The sequence below is a fragment of the Bos grunniens genome, chromosome 7 (assembly GCF_055505025.1).
Source record: "Bos grunniens cultivar Pamir isolate PY7600 chromosome 7, Bosgru_T2T1.0, whole genome shotgun sequence".
Lineage (NCBI taxonomy): Eukaryota > Metazoa > Chordata > Mammalia > Artiodactyla > Bovidae > Bos > Bos grunniens.
The window spans coordinates 81,711,785-81,737,696 of record NC_141171.1 but is presented as its reverse complement, the minus strand read 5'-3'; the positions used below and the strand labels follow the sequence as shown (position 1 = coordinate 81,737,696).

Sequence of the window (25,912 nt, the reverse complement as noted above, 5' to 3'; positions counted from 1 at the left end):
CCTTAGTTGGCATAAGCTAAGATACTTTTCCATAGGATATTGCCAAAGATACATTTGGCTTGGCAGTCACATGGATTTGTGATTACTTCTTGAGAGCAATAATTCTGCTCCATGAAAATATTAGTTGTTAGTCTTTAAACCCCTGGTCATCTAAAAAAGGTAAAGGGTTTATATATTGTTTCTTAATCAACTATTAACATATTTGAACCAGCTAAGGAACAACCTAAGCAACACAGGATATTAAATTACTGGTTTCATTCATTATCTTGCAATACCAACACGGTGGACATTATCTACTTTTGTAGACAAAGAATCTGAGACAAAAGTAGTTAGAAACCTAACGTCATACACTTTAGTGTTTATAGAATCCATATTTGAACCTTTTGTTTTCCATTGAACATTTATTTCCACATGAGTGTAGAGTTTCAGTTTTGCCAGGTGAAAATTTCTGGAGATCCGTTGCACGGCAGTGTGAACACCCTTGGCCCTGTTGACCTTCACAGTTAAAACAGGTTAAGATAGCAAATTTTATGTTATGTGGTTTTTACAAAATAACAATACTATTAGAAGTGATTTTGGGGGGAATTTGCTTATTAAATAGATTTTTTAGTGATGATGACAGGTAAGATGTTCATCATTTTGGTTCATTTCTTATCTAAAATGAATCTGCTGAAATGTTACCACTTAGGAGGAACCTCAGTTTCTACTTAGATTTGGATCGAGCTATATAAAAAGTCTAGTTTTTTTTTAATTAGCAGAAGGTTATATTTCTTTAAAAAATCTAGTCAATGATGTAAAGTTAAGTAATAAGATATAAATCAGAATTAGTACCATAGGATAAGTGTATTTCAGTGCATCACTCTATATGAGCAGTCTGCTTTTCAATAGAGAGAAAACTCAAGCCTGCAGATTTTTAGTTACAGATGTTTTTGACTATGTAAAATTTCTTTTGAAAATACAATGTCAAATAATTTATTTAAAAATTCTTTCAAAAATAATGTTTATTTTTAAAAGCACAACGTCTCTGGAAATTCCCTCATGGTCCAGTGGTTAGGACTCTGGACTTTTTACTGCTGAGGGCCCACAATTAATCCCTGATCAGGAGCTAAGATCCTGCAAGCTACACAGCATGGACAGAAAAAAAAGAAAACCAACAACATCTCAGTTAAAAAAACGACCAACTACTGGAAAAAGATGGTATTTTTCCTGTGTCTCTCACATGTCTGTGGAAATATATTTTGTTAAATTGTTACTTTTTAGTTTGTCTTTTAGATTAAAAAGATTAATAATATGAGCCAATTGTTTAGAATTAAGTATTTTAAATTACGAGATTTAGTTTTTTCCTCCATCAATATATGTAACTATTTGTTTTGACAGTAAATATAGAGGATTTGACAGTGAATATGGAGAAGGAAATGGCAACCCACTCCAGTACTCTTGCCTGGAGGATCCCATGGATGGAGGAGCCTGGTGGGCTACAGTCCATGGGATCACAAAGAGTCAGACACGACTGAGCGACTTCCCTTTATAGAGGATTGAGTAAATAATACTCCCCAGTTCATGGCATAGTATCATCTTTGGTTCATGTCAGGCCTCTCTATTGTTTAATTCACAATCATTTATTCTTTCACTCATTCATGGGTGCCTGTCTACTTGCATTCCCCATTTCTGCAACTTCCAGCCCAAAGGAAACCATCTATCTTAGATAAATTCAGGTCTATCTATCTTACTGTATGTATAAATATGTCTCTCTAGAAGACTCTGATGCTGGGAGGAATTGGGAGCAGGAGGAGAAGGGGACGACAGAGGATGAGATGGCTGGATGGAATCACTGACTCGATGGACGTGAGTCTCAGTGAATTCCGGGAGTTGGTGATGGACAGGGAGGCCTGGTGTGCTACCATTCATGGGGTCGCAAAGAGTCAGACACAACTGAGCGACTGAACTGAACTGAACTGATAGATGTATATGTAGATGTACACACACAAGAACAAATATAACCTAATTCAGTGATTTGTAAAAAGTAAACAAGTTTAATGTGTTGAAACCATTTAGAAATCTCCGAGTATGTTATTTACTTTTAACTCATTGACTTTTTAAACCCAATAAGTAATTAAAAGATAAACTTCATTTTCCATTAAGCACCGAATTTAGTTATTGTTTGCAATTGGTTGTTGCATTGCGTAAGGCCTCAAATGTAGTAGGGATTCAATAAATGTGTTTATTCTATTTGATACCACAGTTACCAGTTGTAAATTGGCTTGGTCATTTGCAAAAGTTAATCCATTCTTGCTGCTGCTGCTGCTAAGTCGCTTCAGTCGTGTCCGACTCTGTGCGACCCCATAGACGGCAGCCCACCAGGCTCCCCCGTCCCTGGGATTCTCCAGGCAAGAACACTGGAGTGGGTTTCCATTTCCTTCTCCAATGCATGAAAGTGAAAAGTGAAAGTGAAGTCGCTCAGTCGTGTCCTACTCTTAGCGACACCATGGACTGCAGCCTACCAGGCTCCTCAGTCCATGGGATTTTCCAGGCAAGAGTACTGGAGTGGGGTGCCATTGTGGGGCCCTTAATATTTCAATATGACTTGGACATCAGACAAGCAATCTGAATTTATTACAAAAGCAGTAAAAGATGTAGTGTTAGTTTACAATCTAGTAAGTGACAATATTCCCCTCAATATTAGTGCTTTTGATTCACACTGTTGTGTGTGGTAAGTACATCAGGTTTATCTTTGTTTTAATAAAGGAGAGGTTGAAGACATTAAGTAACTTGTATAGGTGACTTTGTTACAAAGTCACCCTCAGAACAAGGACTGGAATCCTTTGACTTCTAGGCCAATGTTCTTAATAGTGGTGGTGGTATTCAGTCGCTAAGTCATGTCTGACTCTTTGTGACCCCGTGGACTGCAGCATGCCACACTCCTCTGTCCTTTACTGTCTCCTGGAGTTTGCTCAAATTCGTGTCCACTGAGTTGATTCCATCCAACCGTCTCATCTTCTGTTGCCGCCTTCTCCTCTTGCCCTCAGTCTTTCCCCGATCAGGGTCTTTTCCAATGAGTCAGCTCTTCACACCAGGTGGCCAAAATATTGGAGCTTCAGCATCAGTCCTTCCAATGAATATTTAGGGTTGATTGACTGGTTTGATCTCCTTGCAGTCCAGTGGACTCTCAAGGGTCTTCCCCAGCACCACAGTTAGAAAGCACCAATTCTTTGGTGCTCAACTTTCTTTGTGTGTATCTTCTTAATTGTATATCCATGTTTTCTAACACTTTCAGAAAGAACTGAAGGAGGTAACATCATATTAAATGAGGCCCCATTAGAGTAGTTCCAGTATTTATGGTTCTAGGTAGTGGAGTAACAAGAAATGTTTTATTTTTTTTAAATTGCTACTCCTTTTGGCAAAATTTAGAAAATCATTGCTCTGTATCATTGCTGCTGCTTTTCTTTTGGGATGCAGACTCTAGGCCAAACTAGTCCATGTTTACTCCACAAAAGAATGAGAAAAAAGTGGGTATCATCGCACGGACATTTTAACAGTGTTAGTGTTTCTGATCCATGAGCATGGAATGTCTTTCCATTTATTCTGTTTTCAATTTTTTTTTTCATCACTATCTTTCAGTTTATAGATCTTTTACTTCGTTAAATTTATTCCTAAATATTTTATTCTTTTGATGCTATTAGAAATGAGATGTAAAAATGTTGCTGTTCATTATTAGTAGACAGAAGTGATTTTTGTATATTGATTTGGTATCCTGCAGCTTTACTGAATTGAATGAGTAAATGTTGAATACATAATGAGTTATCAAGAGTCAATTAATTTACATTCACTGTTCTCTGAGAAGAGTCTCAAAATATATACATTTGGCGAATATTTCCATTAAGAATGATTTTGTCTTGGTGTATACTATTAGTTGGAGTTACACAGCCATGATTTAAGGGATGTTGTACCAGATTTTATGGAGAAGGCGATGGCACCCCACTCCAGTACTCTTGCCTGGAAAATCCCATGGACTGAGGAGCCTGGTAGGCTGCAGTCCATGGTGTCGCTAAGAGTAGGACACGACTGAGCGACTTCACTTTCACTTTTCACTTTCATGCATTGGAGAAGGAAATGGAAACCCACTCCAGTGTTCTTGCCTGGAGAATCCCAGGGACGGGGGAGCCTGGTGGGCTGCCGCCTATGGGGTTGCACAGAGTTGGACACAACTGAAGTGACTTGGCAGCAGTAGCAGTACCAGATTTTGCATGTGATTTCTTTAATACCCACAGCAGTGTTGTGAAGATAGTAGTATGTCCCCCCTTTATAGATGATGAAACAGACAGTTGTCACCTGCTCATAGCTAGTTAGTAGTGAGATTTGAGCCTAAGTCTTTCTGTGGCTAAAGTCAGCAAGACTCTGCTGATTCCCCAATTAATTTCACTCTGTTTTGCTGCTTGCTAAATGAATGCTTAAGTTGTCTGGAAAATGCGCTTCTGATGAACACATACCCTTCCCAATGATGCTGGATAAATGAGGTGTTACTATAATAGGGGCTAATTGAGTGGCTCAGAGAGTAAGTGCAAAAGACATTAAAGAAGGAAAAGGTGTGTGCTGACGTCATGAGGGAGACTTCTTGGAATATCTGTGGAACTTCAGTTAGTGCTGCGCAAGTGTTCAGAATACTGGACCCTGTAGGACATACGGGAAACGAGTAAGTACTGTCAAGGAAAGGAGAGGTATTTCAGTTTGGACAAAGTGCTTAGAGGTGCTCTCTGTATCTTGAAAGAAATACGGACTAGTGTGACTAGAAGAGAGGATTTAGAATTACAACAAAAAAAGGATATTATTGACAGAGTGGATGAAGGTAATTGGGGGCAGTATATAGTCTATAAAGAAGTTAATTCTTTTCTGTGGTGGCCAAGAACAGTGGCACTGTGGCATGAAGTAGGACTTCGGGAAGTTGAATTTGGTAGCAGTGTGCAGTTTTTATGTAAGAATAGTGCAGCATTGGTAGCGCAGTGAGTAGGTGTGGCATTTCTGGCCCTGGGCTTGAATTCAACCTCTTCTGCTTGCTGGGTTATGAGCTTGGAATGTTATTTCACTTCTTTCCTTCAGTTTCTCGTCTGTGAAATGGAAATTGAACAGTAGTACCTTTTGTTGAATTCTGGAGTCTGACTCAGTGGGTCCAAGGTGTGGACGGGAATACCCCTTCCCCAAGTTAGGTCCTCTGATTCTAGAGAACTTTGTGTTTGCTTCACGTTTCCTTTCTTGACCTCAGGTGAAAAAAATTGAATCGAACTCTTCAGATAGCGGCACACTGTCAGCTTTGGCAAGAATGCCCCTCCTCTCTTGTTTTATTTTATTTGGAACAACTCTCATATAGTCCCAATTTTGATTCTCATTGTTTCCCTCCAAAGACATCCATGCTAATGTTTTTGACTATGTTCAGTCAGTTCAGTCCAGTCACTCAGTCGTGTCCAACTCTGCAGCACCGTGGACTGCAGCACGCCAGGCTTCCCTGTCCATCACCAACTCCCAGAGCTTGCTCAAGCTCATGTCCATCAAGTCGGTGATGCCATCCAGCCATCTCATCCTCTGTTGGCCCCTTCTTCTCCTGCTTTCAATCTTTCCCGGCATCAGGGTCTTTTCCATTGAGTATTGGAGCTACAGCTTCAGCATCAGTCCTTCCAACGAATATTCAGGACTGATTTCCCTCAGGATTGACTAGTTTGATTTCCTTGCAGTCCAAGTGACGCTCAAGAGTCTTTTCCAACATCACAGTTCAAAAGCATCAGTTCTTTAGCACTTGGCTTATGGTCCTACTCTCACATCCATACATGACTACTGGAAAAACCATAGCTTAGACTGGATAGACTTTTGTCGGCAAAGTAATCTGTCTGCTTTTTAATATGCTGTCTAGGGTGGTCATAGCTTTTCTTCCAAAGAGCAAGCGTCTTTTAATTTCATGGCTGTAGTCACCATCTGCAGTGATTTTCAGTTCAGTTCAGTCGCTCAGTCATGTCTGACTCTTTGCGACCCCATGAACCGCAGCACACTAGGCCTCCCTGTCCATCACCAATTCCCGGAGTTTACCCAAACTCATGTCCATTGAGTTGGTGATGCCATCCAACCATCTCATCCTCTATCGTCCCCATCTCCTCCTGCCCTCAATCTTTCCCAACATCAGGGTCTTTCAAATGAGTCAGCTCTTCGCATCAGGTGGCCAAAATATTGGAGTTTCAGCTTCAACATCAGTCCTTCCAATGAACACCCAGGACTGGTCTCCTTTAGGATGGACTCCTTGGATCTCCTTGCAGTCCAAAGGACTCTCAAGAGTCTTCCCCAATACCACAGTTCAAAAGCATCAATTATTCAGTGCTCAGCTTTCTTTATAGTCCAACTCTCACATCTGTACATAACTACTGGAAAAACCATAGCCTTGACTAGACGGACCTTTGTTGGCAAAGTAATGTCTCTGCTTTTTAATATGCTATCTACGTTGGTCATAACTTTCCTTCCAAGGAGTAAGCGTCTTTTAATTTTATGGCTGCAGTCACCATCTGCAGTGATTTTGGAGCCCCGAAAAATAAAGTCAGCCACTGTTTCCCCATCTCTTTGCCATGAAGTGGTGGGACCAGATGCCATGATCTTAGTTTTCTGAATGTTGAGCTTTAAGCCAACTTTTTCACTCCTCTTTCACTTCATCGAGAGGTTCTTTAGTTCTTCAACACTTTATGCCATAAGGGTGGTGTCATTTGCATATCTGAGGTTATTGATATTTCTCCCAGCAATCTTGATTCCAGCTTGTGCTTCTTCCAGCCCAGCGTTTCTCATGATGTACTCTGCATAGAAGTTAAATAAGCAAGGTAACAATATACAGCCTTGACGTATACATTTTCCTATTTGGAACCAGTCTGTTGTTTCATGTCCAGTTCTAACTGTTACTTCTTGACCTGCATACAGATTTCTCAGGAGACAGGTAAGGTGGTTTGGTATTCCCATCTCTTTAAGAATTTTCCACAGTTTGTTGTGATCCACACAGTCAAAGGCTTTGGTGTAGTCAATAAAGCAGAATTAGATGTTTTTCTGGAATTTTCTTGCTTTTTCTGTGATCCAACTGATGCTGGCAATTTGATCTCTGGTTCCTCTGCCTTTTCTAAATCCAACTTGAACATCTGGAGGTTCTTGGTTCATATCCTGGTGAAGCCTTACTTGGAGCATTTTGATCATTACTTTGCTAGCGTGTGAGTTGAGTGCAGTTGTGCAGTAGTTTGAACATTCTTTGGCATTGCCTTTCTTTGGGAAAGGAATTAAAACTGACCTTTTCTAGTCCTGTGGCCACTGCTGAGTTTTCCAAATTTGCTGGCATATTGAATGCAGCACTTTACAGCATCATCTTTTAGGATTTGAAATAGCTCAACTGGAATTCCATCACCTCCACTAGCTTTGTTCGTAGTGATGCTTCCTAAGGCCCACTTGACTTCACATTCCAGGATGTCTGGCTCTAGGTGAGTGATCACACCATTGTAGTTATCTGGATCATGAATATGTTTTTTGTACAGTTCTTCTGTGTATTCTTGCCACCTCTTCTTAATATCTTCTGTTCTGTTAGGTCCATACCATTTCTGTCCTTTATTGTGCCCATCTTTGCATGAAATGTTCCCTTGGTATCTCTAATTTTCTTGAAGAGATCTCTAGTCTTTCCCAATCTATTGTTTTCCTCTATTTCTTTGCATTGATCACTAAGGAAGGCTTTCTTATCTCTCCTTGCTATTCTTTGGAACGCTACATTCAGACGGGTATCTTTCCTTTTCTCCTTTGCCTTTCACTTCTCTTCTTTCCTCAGCTATTTGTAAGGCCTCCTCAGAAAACCATTTTGCCTGTTTGTATTTCTTTTTCTTGGGGATAGTCTCGATCACTGCCTCCTGTACATGTCATGAACCTCCATCCATAGTTCTTCAGGCACTCTGTCTATCACATCTAATCCTTTGAATCTATTTGTCACTTCCACTGTATAATTTTAAGGGCTCTGATTTAGGTCATGCCTGAATGGTCTAGTGGTTCTCTCTACTTTCTTCAAGTCTGAATTTGGCAATAAGGAGTTCATGATCTGAGCCACAGTCAGCTCCCAGTCTTGTTTTTGCTGGCTATATAGAGCTTCTCCATCTTCGGCTGCAAAGTATACAATGAATCTGACTTTGGTATTGACCATCTGGTGATGTCCACTTGTAGAATCATCTGTTGTGTTGTTGGAAAAGGGTGTTTGTTATGACTAGTGCGTTCTCTTGGCAAAACTCTTGTTAGCCTTTGCCCTGCTTCATTTTGTACTCCAAGGCCAAACTTACCTGTTACTCTAGGTATCTCTTGACTTCCTACTTTTACTTTCCAGTCCCCTATGATGAAAAGGACAGCTTTTTTTTTTTGGTGTTAGTTCTAAACGGTCTTGTAGGTCATCATAGAACCGTTCAACTTCAGCTTCTTTGGCATTAGTGATTAGGGCATAGACTTGGATTACTGTGATATTGAATGGGTGCCTTGGACATGAACAGAGATCATTCTGTCATTTTTGAGATTGAACCCAAGTACTGATTTCAGACTCATCATTTCAGAGAAAAGATGACTTTTCTCTCATCCTCTCCTGCAAGAACTCCAAAATTGCAGCTTGCTGCTGAACAACCATTGACTGGAGAGTATTTGATCCCACCAAGAAAAGTTACCCCATGGGCAAAGGAGAAGCCCCAACAAGATGGTTGGAGGGGTGAAATCGTATTTAGAATCAAACCCCATACCAGCCAGAGACACTCGGATGGCTGAAAAAAACCCTTATGTGCATGAGGACCCAGAGATCTCACAGAGACTGAGCCAGACCTGCTTTTGAGTGTTTTGAATATGTGTGTATCTTTAAAAAATATACTGGTGTTTTATGCACATGTACGTTTTTCATTTATATAAATGGTACTCTGCTACAGTGGTGGTAGTTTTAGATCTTTTCACTCAACACTCTAATCATAGCTTTTATGCAACTCTGATTTCCGTTTTCATACATGTCTTTTTTTAAAATTTGATTTTTAATGTATTTAAACACATTTTGAGCATACCTTCTTTGCACAATTTTTAAAATAATTAAAGTGGAATACTTTTTTTTTTTTTTTTTACTTTTTATGCTATATTGGAGTATAGTTGATTAACACTGTTGTGTTAGTTTCGGGTATACAGCAGAGTGACTCAGTTATACATTTATCTATTCCTTTTCAAATTCTTTTCACATTTTGGTTGTTGCATAATATTGAGCAGAGGTCCTTGTCAGTTGCCCATTTTAGATATAGCAGTGTGTAATGTACATGTCAGTCCCAAACTCCCTGTCTTCCCCTCTCTCCTTCCCCCAACCATAAGTTCAGTTTTTCAGTCTGTGAATCTGTTTCTGTCTTGTAAATAAGTTCATTTAATCATTTTTTTTAGACTCTACATTAAGCTATATCATACCATATTTCTCTTTCTGTGTCTGACTTCACCCAGTTTGATGACCTCTAGGTTCATCCATGTCTTCCTAAGGGCTTCTGGGAGAGATGTGATGTTCCAGTGCAAGGTCTCTGGATCTTGGAGTGTACACACTCTTCATCTCACTAGGTACTGCCCGCTAGCTTTCCAGAACGGCTTCCCTCTGCAGTCTAGCCCACAGTGCACGAGGGCTCCCTCTCCCTCCACTCCCGCTGACACTTGGTGTTCTCTCACATTATATTTTTGTGGGTCTGATATTTGTAAAGTGGTATGCTGCTGCTGCTGCTAAGTCACTTCAGTCGTGTCCGACTCTGTGCGACCCCGTAGACGGCAGCCCACCAGGCTCCCCCGTCCCTGGGATTCTCCAGGCAAGAACACTGGAGTGGGTTGCCAGTTCCTTCTCCAGTAAAGTGGTATAGCATTACTTAAATTTTCCTTTCTCTGATTATTAGTGAGGTTGGTTATCTTTTCATGTACTGTTCTTGCTGTTTCTTCTGCCTAGAAAACTCTTGCTTGCTTGCTTGGCTCACCCACTTCATTCAGATCTCTGCTTAAATATCAAACCCTTGACCATCTTATCAAAAAGAGTACACTCCATCACCCTGTGTCTTTGTTATGTTTTATCTTTCTTCCTAGTGTTTATCACAAGACATAGTATGTTAACTTTATTATTCATTTATTTGTTTATTTCTCCTGCTCAAGTGCCTTGAAGGCAGGTGTGTTTATCTGTGCTGTACACACCTATAACCCTAGCACTTAAAAAAGTAGGTACTCATAAATATGTGCTGAATGAATAAATGTCAATTTGCTATTTATATCATTTGCCCATTTCCTCTACTCAGCAAGGATTCCTTGAATATTCTAGACATTAGTACTTGCTGACTTTAGACACTGTAATATAATCCATCCCACTGTTTGCTTGTTGTCTGGGTTGGGAGAATTCTCCAGAAGTTAAGAAAAATATTTGGAAATATTTTTAGATCTTATGATTCTTAAGTCTGATCTAGAAGGATTAAATAGCTGACTTATTTTGTTTCTATGACCAACCATCCCATCAAGTAGTAGTCTTAATATTTTTTGTGGTGTCCATCCAGACTAGTAGCTCACAGATTTTAGGTCTTCTACAATTGTGACTATTTTCTAAAAATGGTATTAAGCTGGGTGGTTGATAAATATACTAGAGAATGTGGAACTGAACCTGTCTGTGTATCTGGGCTACTTTTTCCCACTTAGTTTTGTTTTAAAACCACTGTTCTACCCAATATTTTGTTTTGCGATGATTAGGTTAATTAGCAGGCATGCCTGTGACTGTGAAAACAATATAGCAAAAAGAAAACCCCTGGTTACAGATGTTATTTGTGTGTGTTTTACACAGATCTAGTTTTACTTTTGCATGAAATAATCAAGCAGCATGTATAACAAATAGTTCAACAGTGAAATGCATTTAAAAAAAAAACGAGTGTAGAGATTGAAGTTTTTCCTGTGGTTAAACATCTACTGGAGTGAACTATGGTTATAGCCAAATTGTGAATTCGAAGAGTGCATTACTGATGGCATTGTAAAGTAGAGCAAAAATTTTGTTCAGAAGCTTAGCAACAGAGGAGAGGGGGAGATGCCTTGATATTTATCTAGTTAGCTTTCTTGCCTTTTTTCTAGACGATGATAAACACTAGTGATGTCTTTGAAATCCTGAGGCATATTTTTGTGTTCTTTTTGTTGAAATTTTATGCAAATATCTGAACAGTAGCTAACAGTTGAGCTTGTAAAGCTTAGCGTGTATGCTTTTATAGCACCTGAAGCTTACTGTTCTGAATGATTCTGACAGCAGTAGTGTGCCTTCTTCAGAAGTTGTAACAAAGGCCATGCCATCATTTGGATGGGTTGTGATACTGCTGCTGCTGCTAAGTCACTTCAGTCGTGTCTGACTCTGTGCAACCCCAGAAATAGCAGCCCACCAGGCTCCCCCGTCCCTGGGATTCTCCAGGCAAGCACACTGGAGTGGGTTGCTATTTCCTTCTCCAATGCCTGAAAGTGAAAAGTGAAAGTGAAGTCACTAAGTAGTGTCCGACTCTTTGTGACCCCGTGGACTGCAGCCCACCAGGCTCCTCGGTCCATGGCGTTTTCTAGGCAAGAGTACTGGAGTGGGGTGCCATTGCCTTCTCCGGGTTGTGATACAGGTTTCAAATAATCAACATGAGACTAAGGGAAGACCATTTGAAGTGATTGCTCTGATATATTTTCCACCAACACATGGTTGTGGTGATACAAGGTGGAGATGGGCTTGATAGTGCTTCAAGGAGGGCTCTTAGTTTAGGAAAACTCTTTAGCTAAGAACATGCCATGCGACCAGAGATTATGAAACAGGTGCAGCCTAGATGAACTCTGAGCCCAGAAATACAATCTGGCTGTATTAATCATATTTTTTATTTTCTGTGTTTTATGATTCCTTGATATCTTGGAACCTTGCTGACTGGGGTCAGATTGCCCCTCCCAGCACTAGCTGATTCCTAGAGATAGCTAGAATTCCTCAAGATAGCAGTCCTCTGGGAGTGTGCCTTGCATTTACAAACCCACCAACCGAGAGCCCTTACTCACCACCTTTATTGAACTCTTTCAGGCTAACCTGCCATGCCTTGGCCCTAATAGCACCCAAGGGCCAGGTTGCAGCCAAGCAGTAGTAGCCCCTGTGGCCTAGAAGCTGCTGAAATGATTCAGACTTGCCAATCCTGAGTGATTTACCCTGCCCTACCTCGACTTTCCTGGGAAAACCACAGTAAAGGCTTGTGGCCATGTCTTCCCCTTGTTCCTTCTGCCTCCTGCCCCATCTGGTGTTTCCCCTGTAGCCCTGTGTGGTGCAGTCTGCCCGCCTGCCCGCCTGCCCACTTGCCCTCTTGAGGAACTGAGAGTAATAAACTCTTCTTTGAAAGGCAGTTGTATCCATTCCCGTCATCTTACGAAACCTGATGGAAACCAGTCCTGCGTACCTTTTAGAACATGGGCCCAGCTCTCTTCTGGAGTCCCCTTAGCTGCTCTGGTCGAGCCTCAGTTCAATTTCATGATCAGGATGAGTAGAAAGATCCTAGGTGCCCGTGGTGTCCCCTCTGTTAGTGCAAGGAGTCTGTTCTTCACCTTTCCTCTCCGTCTCCCTTCATCGTGGACATGGAGAAGACCACGGAGGGCATGTCTTTTGAGAAGTAATGAGCTCGGTTGGATGAGGGTGGTAATCTGTCCTTTGGGATGGGCCTTAGCTTTTCTTGGGGGAGTTGGGGGATGTAATGGGCAAGAGAGGAGGAGCATGGTGGCTGTAAGTCCTGGAGAAGGGAGCTGGGTAACCCCAGAGGGCAGCCACCAGCAGCTCTCACCGCTGCAGAAGGCATAGGGCCAGATCTTCCAGACTGCTGCTGCTCCAGACCTGAAGGCAGTCCGTGGGCTTCTGTAGCAGGAAGTTATCATCATACTCTGTTTGGAAACCTGTGGTGACCTCATCTGGGTCCTAATTGATAAACATGGATGCTTCAGTGGAAACTCTGTAGGAGTAAACATAACAAATGTTTACTGAAGAAAAGATGAATTACGTGATTCTGGCAAAACTACCTTTCATGTTTTTTATTAGAAATGTAAGTGGAGGAAAAATAGAGAAAAATCACAGATTTAGTGTTCACTAAATATCAATTGTATTTTAACTGAGAGATTTATTTAAGGGGTAATAGCAATTTCTAGATTAGAAATGGCCTTAGAAGTTTACGTTAAGAGTTTCTGTGGCCCAAAGTGCTTTTGTATGTTAATGAAGCTACAGTCTTATTTGCGATGCAATTACTTGTGACTGTGTATTAGGGAAGACCCTAATCAGTGCATTTTTTAGGTAGGTTCCCCTAAGGATTCAGTCTCATTGAATATTGACAGATTCTGTTTTCATGTGCAGCACTCCTGGGAATACATGAAGTGCAAAATTTATATTCTTTCTTTCCACAGTTGTGTTAATAAATTTAACTAATGTAGAGCCTCAGTTCGATGAAGCTGTGCAACCTTCAGCTTCCACCGACTTCCTGATTTCTGAAGTCTCAGTTGCTTTCCTCTGAATGTAGAGACTATTTCCACTTGGGTTTCCTAGCAGAGCCTGAGCTCTGCTGATGGCGTGAGGCTGAGTGGTAGTTACTGGATGACCTGGTGAGAGCTAGCCTACTTTACCTGCTTTCAAAGCTAATCCATGTCTGTTTTCTTTTCTTTCTTTTTTTTTTTTAAATCACTGCTGTCTTTTATTTTTCTCCGTTTTTGTGTAGCATTTTCTTTGCTAGTCTGCCACTTTAGATCTACTCTGTCCAGTTAGTCCTCTGACCTCTGTCTCTGTACATTACTTAAATTATTGCCACAATGAAAAACCCTGGTAGTTTCTTCCCCCATCTACTATTTTTACGTAAATTCCTAAAAAATATTTCCCTGTTGATAATATGTCACTATGAGCTTTCCTTGTCTCCTTTCCCTGCCTTTTTCAGAAGTATAATTTCTTCGTTATTTGATTAATGCCTGGGAAGGTGTGAAAAGTGTTACCAAAAAGAAAAACTTTAAAATAATGGAAAAGCCTACTTAACTTGCACAGGGTGGTACAAAAGAGTTCTCAGGGGCCTGTAAGATTGGAATTCAATATAGAGTTCTCTGTGACTCATTTACGACTCAGAAGAGGCACCAGGATGCTTTAGCTGTGTGTTGATGACTTTTTTAATGTGGAGAGACCACAACAACATATGCTCCAGTGATTGGTTCTGGTACCTTTTGGATAGGTTTTGTGAATATTTGAGTGTGGGTTTTAGATTTTATTATTGGAGAGCTAATATACTGGAAAATACTTCCATTTAAGGATAAGAATAAAAAAGAGAAATGAAAAGTTAAATAGAATCATGAAGTTTTGTTGGGGACAAAATAGTTGAACCAGTAGAATAATATAAATAAGCAGGCAGAAAATATTGACATGTATAATAAGTTGAGTTCTGTGGGGAATGTAGATTTTCATGTATTATACTTGTTTTAAATAAGTTGGTGTTCAGCCACTAAGTCATGTTCGACTCTTTGTGACCCCATGGACTGCAGCATGCCAGGCTTCCCTGTCCTTCACTATCTCCCGGAGTTTGCTCAAAGTCCATTGAGTCAGTGATGCCATGGGTGGTAAAGAAGAAATGGCAGTGTCATTCCATGGTTTAAATGTCATGTCTAAACCATTTGGTCCCAGAGGTTGGTGAACTGCTGTGACGTGGGTTGGTAGGTCTGGGATTTGATTTCACTCTGCTTATAAGTGGCTTATTACTGTTTCATGACTGCTGATAGAAAAGACTCCTTGCCCCCAGGTCCCTGGAGGTGATACAGTGTGGTACACTTGGGTGCTGTATATGTGGTGAGTTGCTGCTGAGGAACATGGATGGGGACTCTGCTGCTTTCATAGTAGCCAAGATTGCTCTTTATCCTGGAGGGTGATATTACCTCATCCCTCAAGGTTGCTCACTGCAGACATACTCCTGAGAAATGACTATGGTGCAGAGTGGTCAGGATCTTGCATTTCTGGTATTCCCAGCAAGACATATAGGACTGTGAGAGATCCATTGAGAAATGTCTCCAATAGGTTGTATTGAGTCAATAAGTACAAGAGCCATGAATATAGTATTTAAAGGATAATTAACTGAAGATATTTTAAAATGGAAAATTATTCTACTGAGAGTCAAACCATATATTTATTTAATTATGCAAAAGTTAGAAAAATTTATACCAAACTTTGTATTACCAATCATGTTAGACAGTCATGCTGCAAATTTTGGGGGGGGGGAGGGGCTTACTGTTTAATAGACTCAGGAAGTTCAAAGATTAAACAGCTTTAATCTTTTGTGCACTGAGGATAGAATGGAGGGGCACACAGGTAAATTCTGTTATAGGGCAGTAAATGCTGTGGTGCCCAGGACGCTGTGGAAACAAGAAGAAGGGTACCCAGCTCTGCCTCGGATGAGGTGGTCAGGAAAAGCATATCTTTAAGTCAAGTCTTAAAAAAAATAGCAAAATGGGTAAGAAAGGATGATCATACAGGCAGAGGGATTAGAAAAGTCAAAAGCACAAGATTAAGAGAGATTACTACATTCAGGGACTTGCCAGTAATATAGTAATATTGCACATGTGGGGAAAAGAGCATTGAAAAAGCTTAAGCATGGGAGCGATAATATCAAGTTTTTTTTTTAGTTAAAAAAAATCATTATGTTGACAATGAGGTTGGAAGACAGGTGAGATTGATGTGAAGGTATGGAGATTCCTTATTAAGTTAGTGTGGTAATTGAGGTAAGATTTGGTAAGGTTCTGAGCTTGAAAGCCTTTGATAAAATAGGTAGAGAAGAGGGCCCTGATTCAAGAAAGACTTGAGCAGGATTAACAGGGCACCACTGATGGGAAAATAAGCATGAGGAAAAGGTTGTTGGGGAGATCCTATCTGACGGACGAGTTCAGGCCTGAGTGTGTTGAGTTTGAGGCGCCTATAGGGCATCTAGGTGGAGATTTTGGTTGATTATATGGATTTAGAATTTAGAACAACAGAATATACCTTTGGGCATCACTTATTCATTCAACAAATGGCTTATTGTACACTCACTGTCGTATCTGACTCTGAGATCCCATGGACTGCAGCATGCCAGGCTTCCCTGTCCTTCACCATCTCCCAGAGTTTGCTCAAACTCAGTTCCGTTGAGTCAGTGATGCCATCCAACAGTCTCATCTGCTGTCATCCCCTTCTCCTCCTGCGTTCAGTCTTTCCCGGCATCAGGGTCTTTTCAGTGTGTCTGCTCTTCACATCAGGTGGCCAAAGTATTGGAGCTTCAGCTTCAGCATCAGGCCTTCCAATGAATAGTCAGGGTTGATTTCCTTTAGGATTGACTGGTTTGGTCTCCTTGCTGTCCAAGGGATTCTCAAGACTTTTCTCTAGCCCCACAGTTGGAAAGCATCAGTTCTTGGGTGCTCACCCTTCTTTATGGTTCAACTCTCACATCTGTACATGACTACTGGAAAAATAGCTTTGACTGTATGTACCTTTGTCAGCAAGGTGATGCTATCTATGTTTGTTATAGCTTTTCTTCCAAGGACGAAGCATCTTTTAATTTCATGGCTGCAGTCACCATCTGCAGTAATTTTGGAGCCCGAGAAAATAAAGTCTGTTATTGTTTCCATTTTTACCCCATCTGTTTGCCATGAAGTGATGGGACCAGATGTCATGATCTTAGTTTTTTGAATGTTGACTTTTAAGCCAGCTTTTACACTGTCTTCTTTCACCTTCATCAAAAGGCTCTTTAGTTTCTCTTCACTTTCTGTCGTTAGAGTGGTATCATTTGCATATCTGAGGTTATTTACATTTCTCCTGGCAATCTTGATTCCAGCTTGTGATTCATCCAGCCCAGCATGTCGCATGGTATACTCTGCATATAAGTTAAATAAGTGGGGTGACAATATACAGCCTTGACATACTTCTTTCCTAGTTTTGAACCAGTTTGTTGCTCCACGGTCTAGTTCTAACTGTTGCTTCTTGACCTGCCTACAGGTTTCTCAGTGGCTGTCTACTGTTTATAAAGCACAATGGTAGGCCCTGAAGAACCAGCATTGCACAGAAGTTGCTCCTATGTAGTTTATATTTTCATGGGACACAGACTTTTAACAGAAAAAATACAAATTATTTTATTAAAGTGCTGCCTTAGATTTCAGAGCTCCTGCATTGCCCAGCTGCAGGAGACATTGTTTACATAGAATAAAATGAGCAGCTTTAAGGTCTTGTTCAGAATCAGTGGGGGTCAGCCAAGGTAGGAGCTGTGGAGATGTGGAGAGAATTGTTTCAGGCAGAGGAAACAGCATGTGCCAAGCCCTCCAGGCAAGAGACTTATTGGTAAATTCAAAGAACAGAAAGACTAGTGTGGTCAGACCATAGTGAAGCAGAGGGAGAGTAGTATGAAATGAAGCTGGAGAAATTGGCAGGGGCCTGATTATTCAGGACCTCGTAGGCAGGAAAGCACTTTGGAGTTTATTCTGCAACAGTAAGCTATTGAAAACTTTCAAGGAGGGTGCTGTGAGATTAGATTTGTGTTTTTAAGATTCTCATTGTTATGTTAGAGAATGCTGTGAAAGGGAGGAGAAATAGAGTCTGGGAGATCAACTAGGACTCTAGGCTGGTGGGTAATGATGGTTTAGACTGGGTTGTAGTAGTGGAGATCGATGGAAATGGATACATTCAAGTTATTTTAAAGGTTGAATTAAGGAAACTGTGATTGTCATTTATCTTGGTATTGTGTTGTTAGGGAGTTATCCAGAGTGAGGAGAGGAAATGGAGGATGAAATCCTGCAGGACACTAATGTTTACGGGGGAGACTGGGAAGAGGAGAGACCCAAGGGTCTAGAGAGAGGAAGGAAGTCAGGAAAGATACCACAGTTCAAGTGATGGAAGTTTGAGAAAGGAGACCTTTGTTAACCATTTGTTTGCTGAAGAGTAAATAGGAAAATGGTTAAATATGTGATGCTGGAGGATAAAGTGGAATAGTATAGTGTTTTAAAGGAGTATTTAAGGACATAAAAATGTTAATGATATAATTTTAAAAATTATGTACATTTGCACATCTGGCATGAACCCACAATTTTAAAACAGTCTACTTACATAAATGTGGAGAAGGAAATGGTAAACCACGCCAGTATTCTTTCTTGTAGAATCCCATAAACAGAGAGCCTGGCAGGCTACAGTTCATGAGGTCACAGAGTCAGACACGACTGAGCACACACACACACTTCACGTAAGTGTGAAGTGTGTGAATATTTATGTAGCACAATATTCAGAGGCAGTTGTCGTTCAGTCGTGAAGTCACATGTGACTGTGCCACTCCATGGACTACTGCACGTCAGGCTTCCCTGTCCTTCACTGTTTGCTGAAGTTCGCTCAGATTCATGCCCATTGAGTTGGTGATGCTATCTAACATCTCATCCCCTTTGTCCTCTTTTCTTTCTGCTTCAATCTTTCCCAGCATCAGGGTCTTTTCTAATGAGTCAGCTCTTCACATCAGGTGGCCAAAGTATTGGAGCTTCAGCTTCAGCATCAGTCCTTCCGATGAATATTCAGGGTTGGTTTCTTTTAGGATTGACTGGTTTGATCTCCTTGCAGTCCAGGGGACTCTCAAGAGTCTTCTCCAGCACCACAATTTAAAAGTGTCAGTTCTTTAGCACTCAGCCTTATTTATGGTCCAACTCTCACATCCATAGATGACTACTGGAAAGATGATAGCTTTGACTCTATGGACCTTTGTCAGAAAGGTGATGTCTCTGCTTTTTAACATGCTGTCTAGGTGTGTCATAGCTTTCCTTCCGAGGAACAAGTGTCTTAATTTCATGGCTGTTACCGCTGTCTGCAGTGATTTGGGAACCCAAAGGCAGTGCAGCAGTATGTTAATAATAGTTTTATTTGGATGGCAAGATTACTTTCTTCTTAGTCTCTGCAGTTTTCATATTGTATGAACATGTATTAAAATTATGATTAGGAAAATTATTTTTTATTTTGATCTAATTTTATCAGTGTTTTATAAACACAGTGTTTAATGAGTGCCAAATAGTTCTATGAGGCTTGTAATGGCAGACTACATTGTCTACCATCACGCTTTTCGCATATTCTCTTAGGGATAACTACCTTCAACAATTTTTAACTGATTCTTTTGCTACATATTGTTCTGTCTCTAAATAATAAACTTACATTGCTGTTACTTGATTTTTTTAGATGCTGTTTGACTTCCCACAGTTGAAGGTGAAAATTTTGTTCTCTTGCTTGTCTTCTTGCCACATCTATATATACATTTCTTTCCTTCTCATCCTCCCAGGACAGTTATTCTAATTTTGGTTAGAAGAATATTTTATGTTTACATTATTATAATGATATAGATGCTCTTCATAGCTCTGCCATGTAGTAGTATCCTATGATTATTTTTTCTTTCTTACACATAGTTTTATTCCTGGGATACACTTATTTGTTTAAAGGTAGCATAATTGTCTGTATACTTATCCTTAATGTATCCTCAAATTCTACCCTATTGTATAAATATCCTCTTATTTTATTAATTTTATTTTCTTAAAGATGCATCTCTCAGTCTCTTTTGACTTGTTCTCATGTATACTGGGTATTCTTCTGGTCTTTTTCATAGTTTGTTATCCTAGACTCTTCCTTTCCCATCATGTCCATCACCCTAGAGATTCCTTGTGCTTCTTTATTGTATTGGATCCCCTGTTACCCGATATTGTACTTTGTTGGGTCCTCCTTTGGCGGAGCACATTCTCCAGCAGCATCCTAAGTATTTGGTGGCTTCTTTTGATATAGAAAATCAGACCCAGTTCTGAGGAAGTTTTATTGAGTTAGTTCTTAATTTCTTTCCCTTAATTCTCTCGTTAGAATACCTATTTTGTTCAGATGTTGTAGGAACTTGGATTGGTCTCCAGTTATTTTAGCTTTTTTCTTCAGTCGTTTTTCACATCTTTCTCTTTGGTTTTATTTTATTGGGAGATTTCCTCAGTTTTATCTTCCATAAAGTTTTATCTTGAATCATCTATAGATTAAAAATTTTTTTCATCTTACAGGACCTCTTTCTCTTTTTTAGTATCATCTTGTCCTTGTTTCATGGATGCTTGTTTTCTTTTGTTTCTTTGAAGATTATTAATGACAGTTTTAGGAAATTTTCTTCTCTTTGTTATCTGTTCCTTCCAAGTTATGATTTTTTATTTGCTTGCTTTGATCTCTGCGTTTCTTGCCTCAGGAGTCCTTAAATGTGTGGTGGCCTTTGGCTCATCTGTTCAGTTAAAGAAAGAAGTCAGTCATTCATGTCCAACTCTTTGTGACCCCATGGACGGTAGCGTACCAGGCTCCTGTGTCCATGGGATTTTCCAGGCAAGAATATTCGAGTGGGTTGCCATTTCCTTCTCCAGGAGATCTTCCTGACCCAGGGATAAGAGTTCTAAGAAGTTGACCAGTAGTTCTGTGTCTCTGGGTGAGGCTTGTAAATTTACAAATATCAGTTTTGTAATCTACTTTTCAGGGAAAATTGGCTGCGCTGTTCAGCTGGGGAATCTCTGATGTCCATATTTTTAAATGGTTTATTTTAGGCTGCCTAGATTGCCCTGAAAAGACTCTTTATTACCTGGCTGGAAGGTATAAACCTGTCTAGTGTTTTGGAAGCTGGTTTTAGGAAACAGCACATAATCTTTGTTTAGTCCTCTCTTTCTTTTAGTGTTACGTGTCTGTTCTAAACTTGCCTTATGTCATTCAGTAATGATAAGGCCATTTTTAAAAAGATCTCCGGAGAACAAACCTTTAGTGTTCTTCAATGGTGGGGTAGGAGCATTAAGCTATCTGAAGTTTTGGAGAGATGGAGTGAGGAATTAGGAATATAACAGCTCTTCAGGCAGATATTTAACCAGTCCTCCTGTTTATAATCCTTCTTTGTCTTTTAGGGGTTCTGTCATGCTTATTGAGTTGTTTTTACTTTCTATTTTTGTCTGTTAAGTATTCACATTTCTAGGTTCTGAAAAGACATTTACTATAATTTTGTTATTGTTACCTCATCTCCTAAATGCTTTGTCCTTGTACATTTAAGCCTTAAAACAAAAAAGCAAACCCCCAAAACCCTTTACTCTCATTTTGGTGGGAGAGTGTGCTTGTCAATATAAGTTCAGTCTACCACCTTAAACCATAAATCTTAATTTTTTAATTGACAGTACTGTCTCCTCCCACCCCCTGCTTTTTAGAAAATCTGGTGAATATCCCTCTGTCTATTCACAAGTTCTGTTTCAGCTAAACTCTCATATGACTTATTGAGGCCATAATTTGGTATTTTGCATGAAGAGCTAGTGATTAATGATAGCTACAATATGTCATGTCTGTGATATCAACAGTGATGATAAAAATAGCTTAAATAGCTTACAGTTGCATACTAAGTGCCAAGGACTGTCTAAGTTCTCCACTGAACGCATTTACACCTCACACCAACTTTTTGGAAAAGGTACTCTTATACCTCCCTTTTATAGATGAAGAAATTGAGGTATAGAAAGGTTATGTAATTTTGCCATAGTCCATCACAACTAATCTAAGAAGTGGAGGAGTAAGAATATGAATTTAGATAATCTGACTTCAGAACCCACACACTTAACTATTATGCTGTTGTGATTGTTATCTCTTTTGTTTGAGATAAAGATTTAAATTTTCTATCAGGCAGAATGATCAATTTATTTGTTTGCTATAATTCATGTATCTGTTTAGGCATCATCACAAATATCTATATATCTATAGCCTATCACAAAGAGGCTATAGATATAAAAATATTTTCCTTTTAATGATTTATCTGAAGATAAGTTGTTACTTAGATTTTTCTGGTATATCCTCAAAAGCTTTGGCTTCCCTGGTGGCTCAGATGGTAAAGAATCCGCCTGCGGTGTGGGAGACCTGGATTCTGTCCCCAGGTTGGGAAGATCCCTTGGAGAAGGAAACAGCTACCCACTCAAGTATTCTTGCCTGGAGAATTCCATAGACAGAGGAGCCTGGCAGGCTACAGTCCATGGGGTTGCCAAAGAGTCAGACATGACTGAGCGACTTTCACTTCACTTCACTTCAAAGGCTTTACTTTTTCCCTCATTATACAAATGGATATATTTCTGATGATCCTTCTTTATTGAACTTTCATTGATTCATACTTTCCAAAGACTACCTCCTGCTTCATTATACTTTTATTTAAACATATGGTGAATTTCTGGTAAAGTGCTGAGCTATAGGAAACTGTCTGCTTTTCGGATTTCACAGAGTAATTATCTCAAAGGGGTATTATCCATATTTTAGAGTATTTGGAACAGATATTTCATTGAGAATTTATTAGGCAGAATCAGTCAGTTGGCTGAGTTTAGTTGTTTAAAAACAGACTGGCTTTTTATTTCCTTTGTTTAAGTAGGAGCTGGAAGAAAGATGTTCTTAAAGATAAGCACCTAATTATTTAATTCCCTTCCTGCATCAAGTTGTGAATAAACAATTAACTTTGTAGAATTAAACTTTCTCTGTCTAGGCTTTTGCACCCTCTTAACTATTTCAGTTTGTGTCTGAAAGAAAGAATAAAAAGGTTTTATTTTTATTTTTATAAGAGCATTAGATGTAGTCATATTCAAGTGTACATTCAAAAATATATCTCCTTGCCTTTTTTCTTTAGGATTTATTGAAATTTGTTAAAGATATTAAAAATTATTATTTATTTATATAAACAAATCCTAATCAGATTTAATTTTTTTACCTGATTAACAGATTTCTATTCTTGTTTTCATGACTGTAATGTTCTTTCTTCCCTGAATATATTTCCTTCTTTCTTCTATTCAAACATGGCTCACTTATTTGTTTTTAGAATTCATGTATCACTCTTCCAACTCACTCTGTGAGAGTGATGCCTGGAATTTCCTTAGCACTTATGTATTCATATTATATTTGAAACACTGTTTTGTTTCTATGGAAATGTGCTTTTTAGTTTCCTTTTGGTCTTATTAAGCATGAGAGGTTATTTTCTAATTCAAGTCTTCAGTTCTGTTTCCATCTGTTCACCTCTCATAATATACTTTGGCTTCAAGAAAATGACCAATTTCTAGAAATTCACAGAATTTCACAGAAATTTCACAGGAATTTCACAGAAAAATTTGACTAAATTTCATAATTAGGTAGGTATTTATCATGTCATTTAAAAGCTCATCGTCTTCTTTTCAGTTCTATTTGAGCGTAACACTAGCCAGTGCTAGTCTTGATCACAAAGTTTCTTGTTTGGGATTCATTTAGGAAGGAAAAGTGATGTGTGATGTGAAACACTGAAATTACAGTCAAACATCAGGAAGCACTGTGTTTGTGAAGAAGCTACATTTTTCTCCCAGGGTATCTACTAGACAATCTTCATTCATTCGTCTCCATTATTTAATTTACCTTTTACATCCCATTATAGTTGGGCTGCTAGTTACCATTGTATCATACAACTTTTTCTACTCGTGGCAGTTAGGATCAAAAGGGAGGCTTTTTTTTTTTTTTTCCAACAAATCATTACTGAATTATTGTAGTAGAGTTGGAATTATTGTGCCAGAGTTCATTCTCATGATTTTTTTTTTCCTCTTCTAATTTAATAAAGAGTAAATTAGCTAAATTTGAGAGTACTGTGTAAGAGCTGCCTGTTCAGTTGAGTATTTGACAGTGTAAAATTAAAAGCACAAACAAAAAGTATTGGTAAGAATTTGTGTCTGCTTTTCTTCTGATGAATTTTTAATTTTTTAAATTAAAATACTGAATTAAAGAGAACCTCTGCCTCCCAGACAGACTTACTCCTAACATATACAAAAGAATAATTCTCTAAGTGTTATACATCTGGCTATGGTGAGTTTTTAATGTTTATTTTCATCTTACTGTTTTTTTAAGTTTTTTTTTTCTTTCTAAAAGAATAATGGTATATAAAGAAACTAAAATGGACATATTTTTAAATTTTCAGAAAGGTGAAAAATCTATCTTAAATTCTTAGAAACCACATATCATTTAGAAGTCTCTATTTTTCCTTTTTCTGTTTATGATTTAATTCCTTAAGTTCTTGGGGATCAAATTGGACATAAATATGTCAAGTTTCTAGGGTTTCTCTTTTCCTTTTTCACATTTTCATATGTCTGTATTTTGTATATCATGAGCTAGGTTAAGATCTGTTAATAATTGTGAGTTGTAATTCAGGTATTATTAAGGGATTACTGGGAACCGTGCACACAGTGGTGGAAAAAATGAAGGAAACTGTTTTGGAGAGGTTATTTGCTTAACTGCACTGTAGAAGAGAAAGCAGGAAAGAGGAAGGGGGTAAAACTTAGAAAAGAAAGTTGTAAAAGAGATCAGGAGAAAAAATTCAGAGACGTATTTGTATAGTTGATTATGTATTTGCTTCTGTTTCCATTTATTTAATTTACTTGTTCTTTGCTCATTGAATTTTAAACTTCCAGAAAATGCAGGCCATTGCTTGTGCTGCCTTTGCAACTCCCAGATCCTAGTAGTGTCAACTCAGTTATCCATCGAGAGATTATCTGCTTTGTGTTTTAGCCTTTGCAAATATAGCTTTCAAGTTCTTATTGACATAAGTAAACAAAGAGGGTGATAAAGACTTTTTGAGCCATTTCACGATTTCATGCTTACTTTTACACTCTTGTGTAGTTTGGCTCTTAGATCAGACTATTCATAGTCAACCTTTAACTTTGATTCAGAATGAATTCGTTGTCTTACTTTTTTTCCCCCTTAAAAAAACAAAAGCAATTTACAGTAAAAGTGTTTTTCTAGTAGATTTAATTGTCTTTAAATTGACTTTTAGTCCCTGCCTCTCCCAGTTATCCTCCACCTAGGGGTAAAGATCAACCCAGAATACTGTTCTTTTGTACTTAGTTAAAAGACCATGCTTGGATCACTGGTACTCAGCTGACTCCTAAGGACCTGGGAAATCTTTAGCCATCGAAGACAGCTTTAATTGGGAAATACAGGCCACATATACAAAGTTGATATGAAAGGTATTTTAGTAGAATTTTCAGTATGGACTAGAACATTAATTTTCTGGTGTTCTCTTCTGAAAATAAATATCCAGTTACCTAGCTTCAAATATAATTCTCTTCCCCAGCAAAAGAGAACGATAAAATACAAGTAAGAAAAAAACAGCAAACAACCGGTTTTTAAGGCTGCTCTAAAAAATGTGAGGGATGAAGTTCTCTAACATTAAGCAATGATTCACAGTTAAGAAAAAACATTGAATAACTTTTCAGTTAACTCATTAAAGTGTTGCTATATGTGTTATGTAAAGCATTGTTAATTCCAGAAAATTAAACCCTATTGTATTCAATATACATACAAATAATTGTATCTGCTGTATTGTGCTATGTGCATAATTGTCATAGTTTATATGAATCTTTGTTTAATCACTTCTATTTCCTTTGCTGTAGAGGGAGCGCCTCAAAATTAGTACTCATGTCTCTGAGCTCTGATATCCAGTTCCTGGAATATAGCAGACATGGAACAAGATCAGAAAAATTAATCATTATATAGTTATGAATGTTTCTGGGTGGTTTTTGTTTATTTGTTTTTTAGTGGGGATTGCTATTGTAGAAATTAACAGATAAGGAAATATTGACCATGATATGCTTTAATTTGCACTGTGTATTTGATTTCATTTTTGATTAACATCTGAAGTCATTAGTCTCTCTTCTGTGCTTCCCTGCTGGCTCAGACTGTAAAGATTCTACTTGCAATGCTGAAGGCCCAGGTTTGATCCCTGGGTCCAGAAAATCCCCTGGAGGTGGGAAGGCTACCCACTCCAGTACTCTTGCCCTGGAAATCCCGTGGACAGAGGAGCCTAGAGGGCTAAAGTCCATGGGATTG

General features: G+C 38.9%; 1 protein-coding gene across 38 annotated transcripts in view; it reads left to right on the top strand.

Moving 5' to 3' along the window:
- The window catches only part of SSBP2 (single stranded DNA binding protein 2), a 311,630-nt gene that overhangs the window by 23,023 nt on the left and 262,695 nt on the right, over positions 1–25,912 (top strand). For 2 of the 38 annotated variants that reach the window (XR_015168041.1, XR_015168034.1), the window contains exon 1: positions 1–25,912. This exon is cut by the window's left edge and continues 8,124 nt beyond it; it is cut by the window's right edge and continues 30,161 nt beyond it. The exons of the other annotated variants lie outside the window; for them this stretch is intronic. The gene's annotated coding sequence lies outside the window, so the exon portion shown is untranslated. 38 annotated transcript variants of the gene reach the window in all.